Source organism: Cricetulus griseus, chromosome 2 (assembly GCF_003668045.3).
Source record: "Cricetulus griseus strain 17A/GY chromosome 2, alternate assembly CriGri-PICRH-1.0, whole genome shotgun sequence".
Taxonomy (NCBI): Eukaryota; Metazoa; Chordata; class Mammalia; order Rodentia; family Cricetidae; genus Cricetulus; species Cricetulus griseus.
Genome location: NC_048595.1, coordinates 231,408,737 through 231,425,980, shown reverse-complemented (window position 1 = coordinate 231,425,980; position 17,244 = coordinate 231,408,737). Strand labels below are relative to the sequence as shown.

Genomic DNA, 17,244 nt, shown 5'->3' with positions numbered 1-17,244 from the left:
AAATGAAGTTGTGTCTCTTGAGCAGACAAAGATCTACATATGAACCATAAACTAACAAAATCCCCAGTACCAGGCATGAGAAGCCTCCTTATGAGTGCTTGATCAGGGTAGTTTGAGTAACTCTCCAAACAATATAGGCTATTGGTATTGCTCTCAGAGCTTGAAGGTAGAACTATATTGCCAAAAACACCTCACACTTATGGCAGAGCATGATTTCAGTTGGATCTTACCAGAAAGCTTCCTTTTTGCAGTCTAGCTTACACAGTGCCAAAAGGTAATACTTAGGCTGTCAAGGGAGGGAATCAATTAATAGTCCTACCGAGTAAGGGTAGATCCAAGGGTGGATATCTGTTAAGGTATAAGAGTGGAACTCACTTACTGGTAGTAGCCAACAGCTATCTAATTGGATTAAGGCCCACTCAACAAAAGGGAAATCATGCCTGGTGCTAGAAATCTACGTAATTACCCAGGGTTGGTAAGGTCATGAATCTTAGAAGAGAATCAACTACTGCTACTTGGCTAGATCAGCATAATTCCTAACTACATTTAAAACCTTATCTTTATATCCATAGATAAGTGTAGCTATCACCCCTCATTATATGGAGTAAAATGGACTCAAAGCAAAGATCAATAGATCGTGGGAAACCCTGACCTAATGGACATATCTGCAGCATGGCTCCTTCATCTATGGCTCATGGAACATCAGAGAAAAGGGGACAGAAATATTGTAAGAGTAAAAATAGGAGTCTGCGGTAAGACTCGCTCTGAAAAGTGGCTATATGAACAAGGCCTAAATAATGACAATATCAACAGATACACGAATTCAGAAGGTGAAAAGAAAATTTCACAGGATCCCACCCCTAGACAAAGAACTAATTTCGGCTCAGAGAGGGAGAATTGGCTTCTTTTTGGGATGAGTCCCCTAATTAGTTATCTAATACAAAGTGGTTAGTCCTGGAACCATATACATACAAACAACAAAAACTGGCGCAGTAGGTTGTATATGTATATTTGTACATCCATCCATCCATCCATCCGTCCACCCATCCATCCACCCATCCATCCATCTTTAACAATAGTAACCAAAGAAAAAGAAGCCATCAATTTGAGAGTTGTGAGACATGAGAGAGGCTAAAGAGAGGAGACATGGAAGTGGCTATAGGGAGGAAAGAGAAAGGGAAAGTGGTGTATTATATTTTAAGTAAAATGTATTAAAATAAAAAAGCTTAAAATTGCCTTTATATAATAAATCTTGTGTTTTTATATATTTTATGTAAAACTTATATAAAGTCTTAATATTTTAAGGATACTGTTTGACCCAATGTTGCATATAATTGTTTATTAATCTGCACTGGTATATTAGAGTGTATAAGATACACATATTCATTAAAACCTTACTTGTTACTCCTTTCTTTTGTGGAAATACATAAAGCAATAGGAAAAGTAAAACACTATACCAAAGAGTATTCTTATCTACACTATACAGGACAAGAGATATACATAATTTACAAAATCCGCTAAAACAGGTTGGGTATGGACATGCCTAATCTACAGTTTTAGAACTAAGGGAAATATGAACTTAATGTCAGTGGTCAATATCCACTGCAAAGGAATCTGGTCTCATGCTTCTTTCCCTGAGAGTGGAAAACTGGAGATATTTCTAAAGTCACACTGTACTGAAAACCAGTAAGCTAAGGCAGGACAGTGGAAGAGAATGGGAATTGTAAGACAGAGGACATACACTGATGGTGGGCTAAGATTCAACCACAATGACTTAGCTTTTGCATTTGCATAAGTCAATAATTTATAAAGTAACAGTTTATAACACTATTGTACCCAAGAAATAGAATTGTCAGTATTTAGTTTTAGCACATAAATTTTAGTTTGGTTAAAACTCTTAATTTGATAGCAATATCTTCCTAATATGACATGTCAAAACTGTATCTACCTCTGGTAACAGAGTAGATGCTATAACAGTATATTTCCAACTAAAGTTTTCTGATAAACTAACAGCATCTAGAAGTCTGTGACTTATCTGCACTGAGAATCCATGTCCTATCTATTTTACATAAATTAAGCTGTAGAAAAGGACTATGAGATCATATCAGATTGCATTTATGTTTAGCGGTTTATAAACTAATATCTGTGTTATGATGGAACCACTATCAATCAGGGCATTTCTGAAGGCACTTTTGAGTGGCATTCAAATGCATGTTATCTTGTGGCAGCAGCAATGCCATGTGTTCACAGGGGATGCTGCAGCTTCAATCAGCTTTACAGTCTATTCTAACAAGACTATGAATCAGTCTAGAAGAACTGATTTTCCTTTTATAAAGAAAAAAAAAAAAAAAGTGCAAACAGATAAACACATCAGTCCATAATCCTGTGACAGGGTTAGAATGGAACTCTGATGGAAGTGTGGAAGTCCTGTGCCCAATGCCTAGAATATCTGCTCTGGGGCTCCAAAAGACACGATCCCCTCCCTGCTTTTCTTCCTCTAAGAGTCACCAGTAAGCTATTTAAACCTGGTTAGGTTGTGTCCCTGCCGGGCCAAGGTGAGTAGCTCCAGTCAACAAGAGGAGCTCTTCCACTCACACTTCACAAAATGAAAGACACAGAGACTCTGAGTTCCCAAACTGACAAGACAGATTTCTATTTTTATATTTTCAATTTTATTTATTTAATTTCTTATTCATTTTACATAACAAACCCCGTTCTCTCTCCCTCCCCCTCCCCCATTGCTCCTTCTTCCCACCCCACCATCCACTCCTCAGAGGGGGTAAGGCCTTCCTTGGGGAGTCAACGAAGTCTGGCACACAAAGTTGAGAAAGGGACCTAGGTTCTCCCCTCTGTATCAAGGCTGAGCAAGGTATCCCACTATAGGGAATGGGCTCCAAAAAGCCAGCTTATGCCCCTGGGATAGGTCCTGGTGCCTCTATCAGCCTCCATCCTGAAACAGATCAAGTCACATAACTGTCACCCACATTCAGGGAGCCTAGTTCTGTTCTCATGCAGGTTCCCCCGCTGTCAGTCCATAGTCCCTGAGCTCCCACTAGCTTGGGTCAGCTGTCTCTGTGGTTTTCCCTATCATGATCTTGACACCCTTTGTTCATATGATCCCTCCTCCCTCTTTTCAACTGAACTCAAGGAGGTCAGCCCAGTGCTTGGCTGTGAGTCACTGTATTGAAGGGACCAGCTCCCCATTTCAGCAGCCATGACAGTCTAACATGTGCTTGTCTGACCTTGCCTTGATCACTAGGAGGTCAGATAGTGGCCTCGTGGCAAGGAACCAATCAGAAGTTAGCTGGTGGTGCTATGCTTTATGGATCGCAGAGCATAGCAATCGCCCTGGGAGGGCCTATGGGCCATAACAACCAGTTGGCCAATCAACACAAGGCAAACCCTCCAAGCCTGGAGGCACACCAATCCTGAGCCTGTGCGTACCCCTAGACACTCCCCTTATGCTTCCCTATAGGATCTCTATGCCATGGTTTCTCGGTGTCTTTCCCAGCCATCTGCCATGGTGGGTGGGTGAAAGGCCCGAGCTAACATGGGGTTAGCTCGTTAAACAACTACAATAAAGCCTCGTGCTGTTTTCATCAAGCTTTTGCCTCCACCTGGTGATTGGGGTTGCCGCAGTCCTGGGCCAAGATCCTGGGGGCCTGAGCTTCGTTGGGGGGGAGATGGGGGTCTTTCAGTATCAGTTACTAGATGTCAGTTCTAAGATGACAATTAGTGTAGTCACTAATCTGATTAAAGGGGAAAGCCTGTTCTGATCAATACCCTCTCCACTACTGCTAGGAATCATAGCTGGAGTCATCCTTGTGGATTCCTGGGAATTTCTCTAGAACCACGTTTCTTCCTAATCCTATAATGGCTCCCTCTATCAAAATGGCAGCCTATAGAATGGGAAAAGACCACATTTGCCAGAGGGCTGATCTCCAAAATATAGCTAAAAAAAAAAACACCTCAAAAATCAGACACCAAAATAACAAATAATTCTATTAAAAACTGGGGTACAGATCAAAACAGAGAATTCTCAACAGAAGAAACTCAAGGAATTGCCCAACATCCTTAGGCATTAGGGAAATGCAAATCAAAACAACTCTGAGATACAATCTGACACCTCTCAGAATGGCTAAGACCAAAAACACAGAAGACAGCTTATGATGGAGAGGATGTGGAGTAAGGGGAACACTCTTCCACTGTTAGTGGGAGTGTAAACTTGAATCGCCGCTTTGAAAATCAGTATGGTGGCTTCTCAGAAAATTGGGAATCAATCTACCTCAAGACCTAGTGATACCACTCTTGGGCATACACCCAAAGGATGCTCAATCATACCACCAGGGACATTTGCTCAACAATACCCATAGCAGCATTATTTGTAATAGCTAAAAGCTGGAAACAACCTAGATGCCCCTCAATCAAAGAATGGATAAAGAAATTGTGATACATTTACACAATGGAGTACTTATTACTCAGGGGGGAAAAAAAAAAAAAACGACATCATGAAATTTGCAGGCAACTGGATGGAAATAGGAAAAAAAACAAAACAAAAAAACATCCTGAGTGAGGTAACCCAGATTCAGAAAGACAAACACCGTATGCACTCACTCCTAAGTGGGTATTAGACGTAAAGCAAAAGATAACCAGGCTACAATCCACAGCCTAAGATGGACACACATGGAGGTCCCTAGGAAGGGAAAGTAGTTACGATCTCCTAGGTAAATCTCGGGAGGGGGGTAGAAGGGAGGCATCAAGGAAACCTGGTTGGAGGAGAGATGGTGGGGGAGAGCAACGAAAGAGAGCCCAATTTTTAGAAAAGGAGTTTCCTTATTACTTTTGTATGCTTTCTCTAAAGACAGCACAGATTCCAGTGCTTGTCATAACCAGGAACCCAAAGCACCAAGACCTGTTCTTACTACTGCTATCAATCAGCAAACGGAGGCTTTCAAACTGTCCTCACTTCAGTTAACAATATTATGAGGAGAAAGGATTAATTAACATTATCCAGGAGTTGTAAACATAAGCTTAAAATATTAAAAGAGTCTTTGGGAAGCTGATTCATGAAGGTTTATTGTAAAGTAATTCAGAGTATTGAAAGATGAACAATATTTATCTAATTTTCTTGTGAGTTTTGTTACTGATTGAACACACATCTAAAGAACATTTTTAAGAAGTGAAAGTTGCCAGAGTAATGAAGGTAAAACGTTATTCAAATAGAGAGGTAAAAATTATAGCAATAAAATGGACAAAGTAGGACTATTTGTACATTAATAAATGATATAATTAGAATAGTGCTCAAATATTGAAAATACATTAGTCTTTGGGGTGTTAATTCATCACTGCATATACTAGAAAAGGTAACTTACGTGGCTGAGAGCTAGTACAAGATACCAGTCTGGAAATATTGTAAGGCCTTTCTAAGTTATGCTGATGAGTTGTAATAAGTGAACAAGTCTTTAAAGGTGAACAATCTGCATCTATTTACAACCAGACCCTTTCCTCCCTTAGATGAGAACCTCAGGTCCTCTGCAACAGTGACAGGCAAACAGACTACTGAAAGCCGTGAAAGGGAAAATGTCCCACTGTGCTTCACTCTCTAAAGCTCTTCAACAACTGGCTGGCTTGGTTTGCAAAAGCATTAGGTATGGAGTCATGAAAGTCACTGTAGCATCCGCATTATTAGGCTAATTCAATGGCAGGAAAGGTGAAAAACCAAACCAAACCAACCAACCAACCAACCAAACAAACAAACAAAAACCTCAAGAGAATTTCACAGCTTGGAAGTAAGTTTTCCAGGAATAACAATGAACAGGATGGATGAGTTTCTTTGGGGGGTGGGGGTGTAATTCACCAATTAAAAAATGCTACTGAACAAAACTGACAGGACCCATCAGAGATAAAATTTCTTTTGATTTTACATAATTGGAACCACTAGAGACAGATTTAATTTGCCATTTTGGAACAAAACTTCAATGTCTGCTTGTAAGATGTTGAAATAGTTCAACTGTTGTAGCTGCTGTGTGAGGAAGACAGCAGACACAGCTGAAGACTACAAAGATGGTGAGAAGACTCTCCAAGATCTTGCCACATCCACATCACCAGGTGCTGGGCTGCTCATGGGAACCAAGGAGCAGCAGTTTCAGGGCAGTGGTTGAACCTGCATTGTAAGGCCTCCAGAGACTGCAGCAAACCTAATGCAACTGTGGGAGGCCAACATGAACCCCTAAAAAGCTAACATTAGTGAACTATAATGGTTATTATAATCACCTGTATTTATTGCTTAGTGTTCTTCATTGTTTTAAAGGAAGTGAGTTGGTTTGCTATTGAGCACTGGCATCTGAAAAGAGTCCAGCTTTAACAATGGCTTCTGAGATCTGTTTGCCTTAGCACGTTTGCAGGGAAGTTTAGCAGGGAGCCTCACACCTTTACAGATCAAGATATAGGAAAATTGCAAAAGAAAATGTTATGAATGGCAGGCACAGGTGGACAGACAGCCTGAATGTGTACCTGTAAAAGCCCACCACTTACTTTCCCTGAGATGCACCTGCAAAGAAAGCCATCAGAAAGACCCCAAACCATTTTGTGTGGCTGAACTCCCATTTTTAGTCCACAGAAGGAATGGGAAATGGAAAACTGTGCTACTTTAGAGTTCAGTTACAAAGCCACTAAATCCTAAAAGTCTCATACCAGCATTGGATAAGTTTGATTTTATGTGGCATATATCTTAGAGTACATTTATAGCCTATGTTTATAGTTTTTATAGCTTAAGGCAAAGTGAAGTTGTAGCTGGAAAGTGATCCACGTGTGAAATAAAACCACCCTGCACAGTTTTCTCAGACCCAAGTCAACCAGGTATGGGATGGCTGACTTGCTTGGACTGCTATCCTCCACCAAAGCCCAACACTTGCCCCTGCTCCAGCTCCCAGGGAAGCTGAGGAACCCTCACTCTTGTAGCACATGATGGCACCATCATGCAAGTATTTGAGTCCATCATTGGACTTGGCGATGATCTCTGCAATCTGGTGTTCGGAACACTCCACAGAAGCATGTTAGTTCTTTCTGATGCAGAAACAACAACAAGCTTTGTGGAAGTCAATGCTGTTCTTACAGGACACATCTGGAGTGACTCTGAGTGATAACATGCCATGGGCAGTTGATAAAACCTGCTGCACAACCGATGACTGCAATGCTAGCTCCCCTCTCAGGTGCAGAAAGCACCTGTGGGCTGTGCAGAGCCCATGTGGCTTTAGTCCTGACATCACAGCCTCTCCTGAAGGGGCATGTTGTCATATGTACCTTTCCCATGCCTCACCTAGGCATACGCAGACATTGCCTGCATTGACACCTGCTGTTGCTGATGGAGAAAACCTCTAGGTATTAAGATCACTGTTTCCTATCCTGCAAAATTACTGGGGCTCCCAATTCCCACGAGACCTCCCTTCTTCTCAACCCTACACTCAATTTGTATGATACTTTGAAGGTACAGATGCCCAGAGGATGATGGCCACAGTCTCAAAGCAAGCTGCTTGTCTGGGCAGATAAAGCCACCGGGGCCCCTCCTCCATTGCAGCTCCTCCCTATTCCAGGCTCTATTAGATTCCCAGCACATCCACCCTGGACCCTCCAGCATGTTGGCCCCTCTCCCAGCCAGGCCACCCAGTCACTCCATTGAAGTTTCTCTCCCGTCTGGGGCTATTGCCCTCATGACCCTTTCCACATCATGGATTTTCTTCCATTGTGTCTCCTCCCTATCTCAGCAGCAGTGCTATCTTCTCGACATGCTGCATATCTTAGCAAATAAATTTTTCAAAATAGTTTTGGCTAATGTATGCTTTAAAAGTTCCTTTAAATTGTATTTGGTTACTTCTTGTGGTTCTAGAGATTGAACTAAGGCCTTACCCATTCTTCTTCTCCTCCTCTTCCTCTCTTTCAAGACAGGGTCTCACTACATAGTCCTGGCTGGCCGAGAAATTGCTGTATAGACAGACTGGCCTTGAATTCAGAGTCCCATTGGCATCTTAAAAGTGTTTGCCCTACCTGGCCTTTAGGGCAGTAAATTCTCATGTAAAATAACTATAATGGTTTTGGATAAATCTTCTTAAATTGGAAAGCATCATCCTTTACAAACAAAAGGGAGAAAAATAAAAGACAGAAATTTAGCCCCCAGTGTTGTGTCTAAGGCCTCTCAAAAGTGGAAAAGAAAAAAGAAAAAAGAAAAAGAAGAAAAGGCCATTGATTAAAAAAAACCAACTCATCTTCCATTTTAACACTCGCTACTGTGTAATCATTAATGAGGAATTCACTTGGAGTTTTCAAAGAATTTGAGTGTGAAAATCCTCTCCTTTCCTTCAAAATAGAGGGAAAGTTATTTTTCAACAGTGACAGTAGTTATCTATTAAAAAAATCCAGCCCTTCATTAAAACCTGCCATTTTAATGAAATATAATCACATTTTTTTCTTTGTGACCCGTGATGGTGTGAATAAGAATGGCCTCAAAGGCTCAAATATCTGAATGCTTAGTCATCTGGGAGTGGCACTTCATGGGACAGATTAGGAGGTGTGACCTTGTTGGAGGAAGTCTGTCACTAGAGTGGGCTTTGAGGTTCAAAAGCTCAAGCCAGGCCTAGTTTCTCTCCTGTTGCCTGTGGATCTGGGTGCAGAACTCTCAGCTACTTATGCAGTGCCATGTCTGCTTGCATGCTGCCAAGCTCTCTACCCTGATGATTATGGACTAAAACTTCAACAGCCTCTGAAACTGTAAGCAAGCTCCAATTGAATATTCTGCTTTATAAGAGTTGCTGTGGTTATGGGTTTCTTCACAGCAATAGAGCACTGACTAAGACATGATTCAAAGTAGTCAGTGATGCACTATATATTGTAGAATTACCAAAATTAATACCTAGATTAGAGCAATGATTGAAAGAAATACCGTAGAAATACTGGGTAAATATTTAATTAGACTAGTCCCTTTTATAGGATTCTCCCACATAAGTTAAAATACAATTTCGATGAAATTTGGTATAAACTATTCATAGACATATAAACACTGTTTTTTCTAAACTATATATTGCTTGTAGTTTAATTTTAAACTTTGATATTTTTAATGCTATAGTATACTGAGAAGAATAATTTATTAGGTCATAAATCTGCTACTACCAAGTGATGATTTTCTGCAGGTATGTACAAAACAGGATAATGTCTACTGCCTTTTTCACAGCTCAGTGACAGTCTGTGATTCCCCCAGATTCATTGTCTCTCATCTCTTGTCACAGGAAGAGCCCTAGAGCAGGTTCAAGGCAGAGCTGGCCTAGAGTAGTTCCTTCTCTCACCATTTCCTCCACCTTGTTCTCCAGGCCACAGGGGACACCCTCCTGGTTTCATTTGCTACCTGTACACCTCATGGTCCTTCCTGATTGCTCCTGCTATTTGTCAGCTCCCTCAGTGTTGTCATAATGTCATAGTTTAAGTTTGTAGTCTTTCTGAATTGCATAGACAAACCTAGAGTAAATTTACTCCCTTCAATGTTTAGCTTGCCTTGGCTGATAGGGACCTCAAGTGTGATACTCTGCCTGTATATAGAACTCTGAACCTAAGACTGTGCAATATGCTACACCCTCTTACAAAGCCTTTCTTTTCTTGTCTTTTTTTGGAGGGGGGCAGTGCATTCATACAGTATTTACTACCTGTCTGTTCCTCGAGTGGCAGCTGGCTTGTCATCAGACTGTCAATGGCAGTACTGGACTAAGTACTCATGTTCAAGAAAGCTTTGTTTACAGTAGCCTCAAGGCACAGAATTTGGATGCATCAACAAGAAGACATAAGCAGTTTCTTTAAGGGCAAAGGTCAAAGTTCTTACATAAAGATGGGGGAAAATCATCTCCTGGGATTGCTGAGATCTATAGCAAATGTATTTTCTACTTGTGAAATTGTGAAGAAGGAAAAAGAAATGTGTGTTAGTTTTGCTGTCACACTTCAGGCTGCAAAAGAAACAATTACCAAGTGTGATAAAGGCACAGTCAAGACTTAAAAGGCATTAGATTATAGGGTTTGCATCCCCCAGTACCATAAATACAGTGAGGCTCTTGGACGGCACCCTCAGGATGATGAAAGGCGCTTGGACTCTGAGTGCTTCAGCATTTCAGGTGGCTAACAGATAGTACCTGTGGGCATGCCATGACCTGAGTGGCGCTCCACAGTCAATTATAGGCTTGTAAGATTAATATTTCCCCTAATAATTTATTAATATGTCTTTAGATACAAATTCATGGTAGGAATTCGAACGACCACCTCCATAAGAATATAGGTTTAAGATATTTCACTGAAAGGCCTTCTGAAACATGCAAGAAAGAGCTATTGAGGAGCACCTGCAGCCTGCTTTCATGCGGTTCCCTTGAAAAGTCATCTCTAGCATGTGGCCAAGGTATGTGGGTGCAGCTAGGGTCTCCAGCAGGCCCATTTACATGCATTGGGGAGCTGGTTTCAAACTCTGTCCCACTGTGGTTGCTGAGGCTGAACCTGATTGAGACCAATTAAGCAGATGACTGGTTCCTACAAATTTCACGTTTTGTTTTGAAACCTATACGCACTCATGTTAAGAACTACTGTCAGCATTGCACAGGCCAGCAGCAAAGCCACTGAATACATCAGCACACAAGCAAATTAAACACATGCAAACATAGTGCTTCAGATAAAGGTGCTAACTGCCTAAATGGTTAAAATTCACACTACATAAGGCAACTTTTTCCTTTCTGCTTGTCCAGTCTGTACTACTCCTTGGGGAGCCCCACAGTCTGTGTGCTAGCACATAAGCAGGCATGGGAGGAGAGTTCAGAGGCTTGCTTGTCAGTAGATGTGTTCCCTAAGAGACCAGGGGGAATTCTTAATATAGTTAATCTACCAATTCTAAATAATTTGATGTCCCATATCAGAAACCAACATGACATGACTTGTGGCAGGATGAAGGTGTGTCTGTCTGTTCTAACAGAACTGCCTAGGCTCCATGGGATAGGATAGCACAGAGCTCTGAAGGGCTCCATGGGTTTTGGGGGGAGACTATGCTGAGAACAACTGGCAGAACATGGCAAGACAGCATGTCAGATTTCATACTCTGCAGACATCTCCAACAACTGATGCCTTGTAGTCCAAGGCTGTTAAATTACCTGTGAAGGGTTACTGGCAGAGCTGAATGTTGCTCTCATTGTTTATTTAGTTCCTAAAGCTCTTGGTCTTTGTGCTGATTGCCCTAACTGACAGCACAGGAAATCTGGACTTGGAAAACAGGGCAGTGTTCTATTGAATTACAGGTCGAAGGTCTGTAATCAACCTGTGGGCTGAACCTGTATAGAGAAATTCTTGCCTTGAAGAACAAAGAAGCTTAATCTAAGCAAACACCAGTGCTATAAATAATATTATAAAGCAGATGAACTTGGAAGAGGGGCAGAGGGACAAATGTCTCTGGGGACAAAAAGAGCACAATGACAAAGAATAAGTACACTATTGAAGGTAAGGAAAATGCAGTTATTTTCTGACTACAAAAGAATTTCTTGACACTTGGAGTATGTTAAACTGGAAGGGGAATGAGGGGCTCTATTTCCATAAAAACCAGCCTCACAATTTAGTCGTGACTACCTTCATAAAAGCAGAGTAAGCTGAAATGCCCAGCATCAGACTATATACTTGTGTAGCAGATATTTTATGTAGCTCTTAATTAAAATACATAAATAAAAAGGCAGCCCCAAGTAAGTTGAATGGGAGGATAAATTGGCACGAGGAGAAAGGTCTCCATCACCACGGTTCTGGGCTTCTCTGCAGCACTGTACATTGCTCTGGACCTGGGACTGCATCAGTGCTGTGCCACACACCAGCTCCCTTCTGAGCAGTACTTGTTACCACAGAAGCATCACTGTGTCCCAAAGACCTCCTTCTGCAGGTTAGAATTAGAGAGTCAAGGTTTCATTAGTATACTCATTCATGTTGATCCTTTTAGCTTCTTATTTTGAACTCTGAGATTTAATCTACAGATAAATGGTAGGATCTATAAGCTATTTTCCCCCTAGGTATATTTCGGAAAGTGTGAAATGTAATTTAATAAAATTATAAAAGTAAACACAAAGTACTATCAGTGAGTGTTTACTTTATTCTTGCCAATTTTTATTTCAAAGGCTGAAATGCAGCTTTATTAAACAATGAATGTTTTTATGAATGACCTTCAATCACTGGTAAATACAATTCTCACTAACAGTTGCTTTCAAACTTACTTGAATACAAGATGCATCTTCCACAAGATAACATATATTTAGATAACACTATATCAAACAATTCAGATATACATACCATAGAATATTTAAATGTCTAACTACAACATATGGAATACTACATACTGTTCATAGAGCAAAGAGCTACTGTACAAGTCAATGTGTTGTGTTATACTTAGACTTATGTGGGTAATATATCGACATAATTCTGCCTCAATTAAAAGCATATTTCACCAGAAGCCCAGGATGTCGGGCCTATGTATTTTAATAACGCCAGCTTACAACTCTGCTTATGCTAAATGTACATTACTCAGATGGGTTCAGAATTATGCTTTACATAAATAAAGACTGAACATATTAAGACAAAATCTCGCATAGTCTAAGTATATATTAATGGAACAGTGCCAGAATCTGCTGGCAATCCCACATGCTGTACATAAAAATCAGCGAATAGGTATAAGACTTTACCAATATTTTCACTTGAAATTGTTTTTCGTTCTTGTCCTTCCAAAGATGGAACAAAGTAAAACCTGAGCAGAAGAAAGACCTCAGGTGTCTTATAAATTTCATTCTACATGGTATATACAGAGGAGATAACTTAGTATTTATGAAGGCCATAATACTTTACCCTACAGTTGGAAATGAAAACACCAGAAACACAGGTTCTGTTTAGTCAGTCCTAAATCAGTATCCCTACTTGATGCTCTACCCTGCACTTTCCATGTAAGGGACACTGAATATTTATAATAATAATAATAATAATAATAATAATCTACAATATCAGTAGCTTCCACTGTGTACACTGCAGTGAGTGATACCCACAGGCATAAATACAGCTTCTGTAAATTCTAAGACCCCAGGCTAAGACAGTTTCATATTTAGCATGATGAACATAATCAGGTAAAATTGCTTGGCATAATGTGATACTTGGGGAAAAAGTGAGATGCAATTATAACAATCTTCAAACAGGAAGCAAATTAATCTATGACAATGCTATTATCTTGGCCATCTCGCTTGTTTTTGTTTGTTAGCTCTTTATTATTAAGATTTAAATATGTTTTAAGATGTTTAAAGACTAAAGGGTGAAACCCCACGGTTTACTATAAGATGTGACTTAAGAACTACACCAAGACTTTAAGCAGCAGTGAATCACAGGGGCAGAGAACTGGGGGTGGCTAAACACAGGGATATAATTTACAGGGTGCACAGCAAGCAAGATGTGGAGATGAATGTCCGCCTGTCATCAGGAGAGTGACTTAGTGCCTATAAAGCTCTTTTAGAATTTCTTTCAATATTTGATGCTAGAATTTTTTATTTTAATAATTGCTGTAAGAATGTATCTGAAGGTTATATAATTAAATTGACTGGTATATCCTAGATGGAAACAGGTTTCTCAAAAATTCATAGACTGAAATTCTAACTTGTAGTATCTCAGATTGTGACCTTATTTAGAACAGGCATCTTAGGGGTATACATACATATTTAAGATGAGGTTATCTTGGCATTGTGTGGGCCTCCAAATTCCTTATGAAAAGGGAAAATTGAGAGAACTTGTGAAGACTGGCTATGCAGATAAAAGTCACATGCCATAGTTTAGTTAATCTTGATTATCAACTTGATATGACTTAGAATGAAACAAATCTCTGACCAGGTTTAAAAAGGATTATGTTGGAAGACCCATGCTAACTGTAGGTCCTACTATTCCACCAGCTGAGGTCCTTGACTGAATAAAAATGAGAAAGGGGGCTGAACACAAGTATTAATAATTTGCTGCTTTCTGACTACAGAGTGAATGTGACTAGCACCATTCTTCTCTTTTTGACATCCCTTTCCTTTCATGGTGTGCTGTTTCCCTGGAACAGTGAGCTAAATAAACCCTTCATTCCTTAAGGTGCCTGTCAGGGATTCTACAACAGCAACAGGAAAAGTAGACACACAATCCGACCCCACCAGATGCAAAAGGCCTGCAAGGGTTCCATCAGCACTTTTCCAACTTTGGATGTATAAACAAGCAAGGGGTGCAGGACTCGTGGACTTCTGGTCTTGAGAATTAGAAAATAATCAATGTGATTGTTTAAGCCCTTCAGTTAGGGAACTGGGTTACAGTGTCCTAGCAAACTAATGGCCAATATTTGTCTAATTTACTTCTTTCTTTCTTTCTCTCTCTCTCTCTCTCTCTCTCTCTCTCTCTCTCTCTCTCTCTCCCTTCCTTCCTTCCTTCCTTCCTTCCTTCCTTTCATTTTTCGAGACAGGGTTTCTCTGTGTAGCTTTCAAGCCTGTCCTGGCACTTGCTCTGGAGACCAGGTTAGCCTCGAACTCACAGAGATACGCCTGCCTCTGCCTCCTGAGTGCTGGGATTAAAGTGGTGCGCCACCAACGCCCGGCCTCATTTATTTTCTTATGATAAACATTATTTGGTTAATACCATGAAACTAGAGATGTCCAAAAGTATATTCAAATACTGATGTCTATTCTAGGTACCCTCAACAGGGAAGCCTTTGTGAAATGTACATTGGCTGGTCTTCACTACAGACAAGACTGAAAGATAGCAACGACAACAACATAAAAACAAACAAACAAACAAAAAACTAGGATACTTTGTGCTGGTTGCCAAAAGACTGCTATTTCTTATGTGTATCTTGAATAGTTTTCAATTCTCCAAATTATTACACATGACGACAAGCAAAAATTGTAATGCTATTTAATGTGGTTCCCAGTCCATGTGGTTACTGCAAACAATCTCATTACAGAAGAGCGATGCTAGAGAAGAGTAAATGCTTATGAAGACTCTACTCTGTGTAAACGTGACAGATGTGACGTAAGTAGACAGCTGTAAATTTGAAATGCACAATGCAGTACACAAGCAAGCACAGAAATGCTTTACAATGATACGCTCCAAATTCAAACCTCAGTCTAAAAATGTTCACACAAATCATGGAAGGCAAGAAGTGGGCTGGCTAGAAAGCCCTTCTGTCCTCAGTCAGTCAGCAGAGTTCAATGGGCACCCCAGTTACCTCAGAGAAACTGAGAAAACTGAAATAACTTTTAAAAGCATAAAAAAATTCAGGCAACATCTGAACCACAGTTCAAGAAATTAGACTGCATGATAAATTTCAATGAAGTAATTGTCCATTAAGATAAAAATCCAAATATGACCTAGAAATACATAGCAGTCAAAATGTCTGGCATACAATCACCTATCACACTGAGAGCCCAGAGAGTCACAATGTGATAAGAAAAGAAAACTGTCTGATGCCAGTATCAAGATGAATCCCAGGCTCAAATAAATTGACAGAGTTTTTAATGCAAGTATTATAAAAATGTTTTCAGCAAAACTGAATGTCTTCCTGAGACATACATAAGTTATTCTCAGCTAAGAAACAGAGGTTACAAAGAAAAAAATGAAAATTAAAGAAATCAAAAATACAATACAAGACTTATAGGCTTACTGACTAGGCTCAGAAGCTGGGGAAAGAACATAAGGTCAAGTGGATAGCATGCAGAAATGAAGAGACCTTGAGGGACAAAAACAAAACTCATTCTTAGAGAAGAGTAAGAAAAGAAAGATGAGAGGAATTTAAAATTATTTAAAGAAATAAAAGGTGAAAACATCCAAATTTTATGAAAGGCCTATTGCTACAGATCAAGGAGTTAAGTGACCCTGGAAGAAGAAAACTGAAAAGAAACTCACATGAAGACACATTATAATTATACTCTTGAAAAACACAGATAAAAAGAAACTCTTGAAGTCAGCCAGAAAGTAATCACACACTCCCAACTGAGGAACCCGGTTGATACAAAAGCAGATTTTTCATCAGAAGCCAGGAGGCACAAGGAGCAGCCTGGGTCTTCTCAAGTGCCTAAGAGACTAACTTGCCACCATGATTTCCGTAACTGGTGAAGAGTCTTTCAGGACTGAGGAGCAAATAAAAATACTCTAGAAAAGACGTGCTTGTTGTCAGATTCGGACCAACCCTGGCTTAAGGAAGACATGAAGAAGTAAGCAGAAACAAGGTTCCAGGAAAAGGTTGTCACTGTGAGGGAAGAGGGACAGGAAGAGCAGAATGCATCTGTTACTGTCTCCTTCCTTCTCCCAGATCTTAAAGTATGAAAACTCAGCTATCACTGATTTAATTTTTGCACAGTACCATTCTAAAATGATGAAAACTAATTAAAATCATTCCTACTTCAGGGCTCCTTGGAATGCATGGGGTATCACACTGCAGGTGTTTGCATCAATGCCTGGACTCGTTCTATTGGTGTAGGAAGTGGGTTCAGTAGCTTGTAACCTTAGCTACTCAGGAAGCTGAGGAATGAGGGTTGTGGGTTTGAGACCAGCCTGTATAATGGTAAGACCCAGTTAGAAAACAAAAGTATAAAATAAAATTATACTTTTCTTGTCTAACTAAACGTTTCAATAGGCCTTTATTAAGAATAAAAAATGAGCTCTGGAAATGAAAGACAAATTAAAGAACAGGCAGCTGGGTTTTACAAAGAGCTCAGAGAAAGAAGGGTGGCAACTGGAGGCATGTGTGGGCTGGAGGCTTGCTCCCACTGTGGGCGGAAAGCTCAATGCAGCACCACACAATGACAAGCAGCTGTCACTCAGTATAGAACAGGTAATTTGTAAGGAGATTTCTAGCCAGAAAATGAAGCACTAATAGTCTTTATTCACCAATTAATTCCTGCAGTAAATCCCTCATCCTTGTGGGTCTTGTAACAATTTACAGCAGGATAGCTAAGTACTCTCAAGAGGAAGGTAAGGCAACACCTCAGAGGGTCCTGTCTGACAGGAACATCACTTCCATCCTATCCTATCTTCTTGTCCCTTTGCATGTCACAACTGCTCCCTGACAACCACCACTTACTATCCCTGCAGAGGTATCACACCTGCTACACACATTATCAGCATGAGTACAGCATATACTGGACAAATGGTAAAATAACTAAAGGAATTAGATCAAGATAATTGTAGAACTATAAT

The 17,244-nt window shown here is 40.2% G+C and overlaps 1 protein-coding gene and 1 long non-coding RNA gene across 4 annotated transcripts in view; one reads left to right on the top strand and one right to left on the bottom strand.

Annotated features, from left to right (window-relative positions):
* The window catches only part of Znf407 (zinc finger protein 407), a 379,395-nt gene that overhangs the window by 66,100 nt on the left and 296,051 nt on the right, over positions 1-17,244 (bottom strand). The gene's annotated exons all lie outside the window — the stretch shown is intronic.
* LOC118238349 lies at positions 8,516-16,451 on the top strand. Its single transcript, XR_004768383.1, has 2 exons — positions 8,516-8,763; positions 14,738-16,451. It is a non-coding gene; the product is annotated as an uncharacterized LOC118238349 (long non-coding RNA).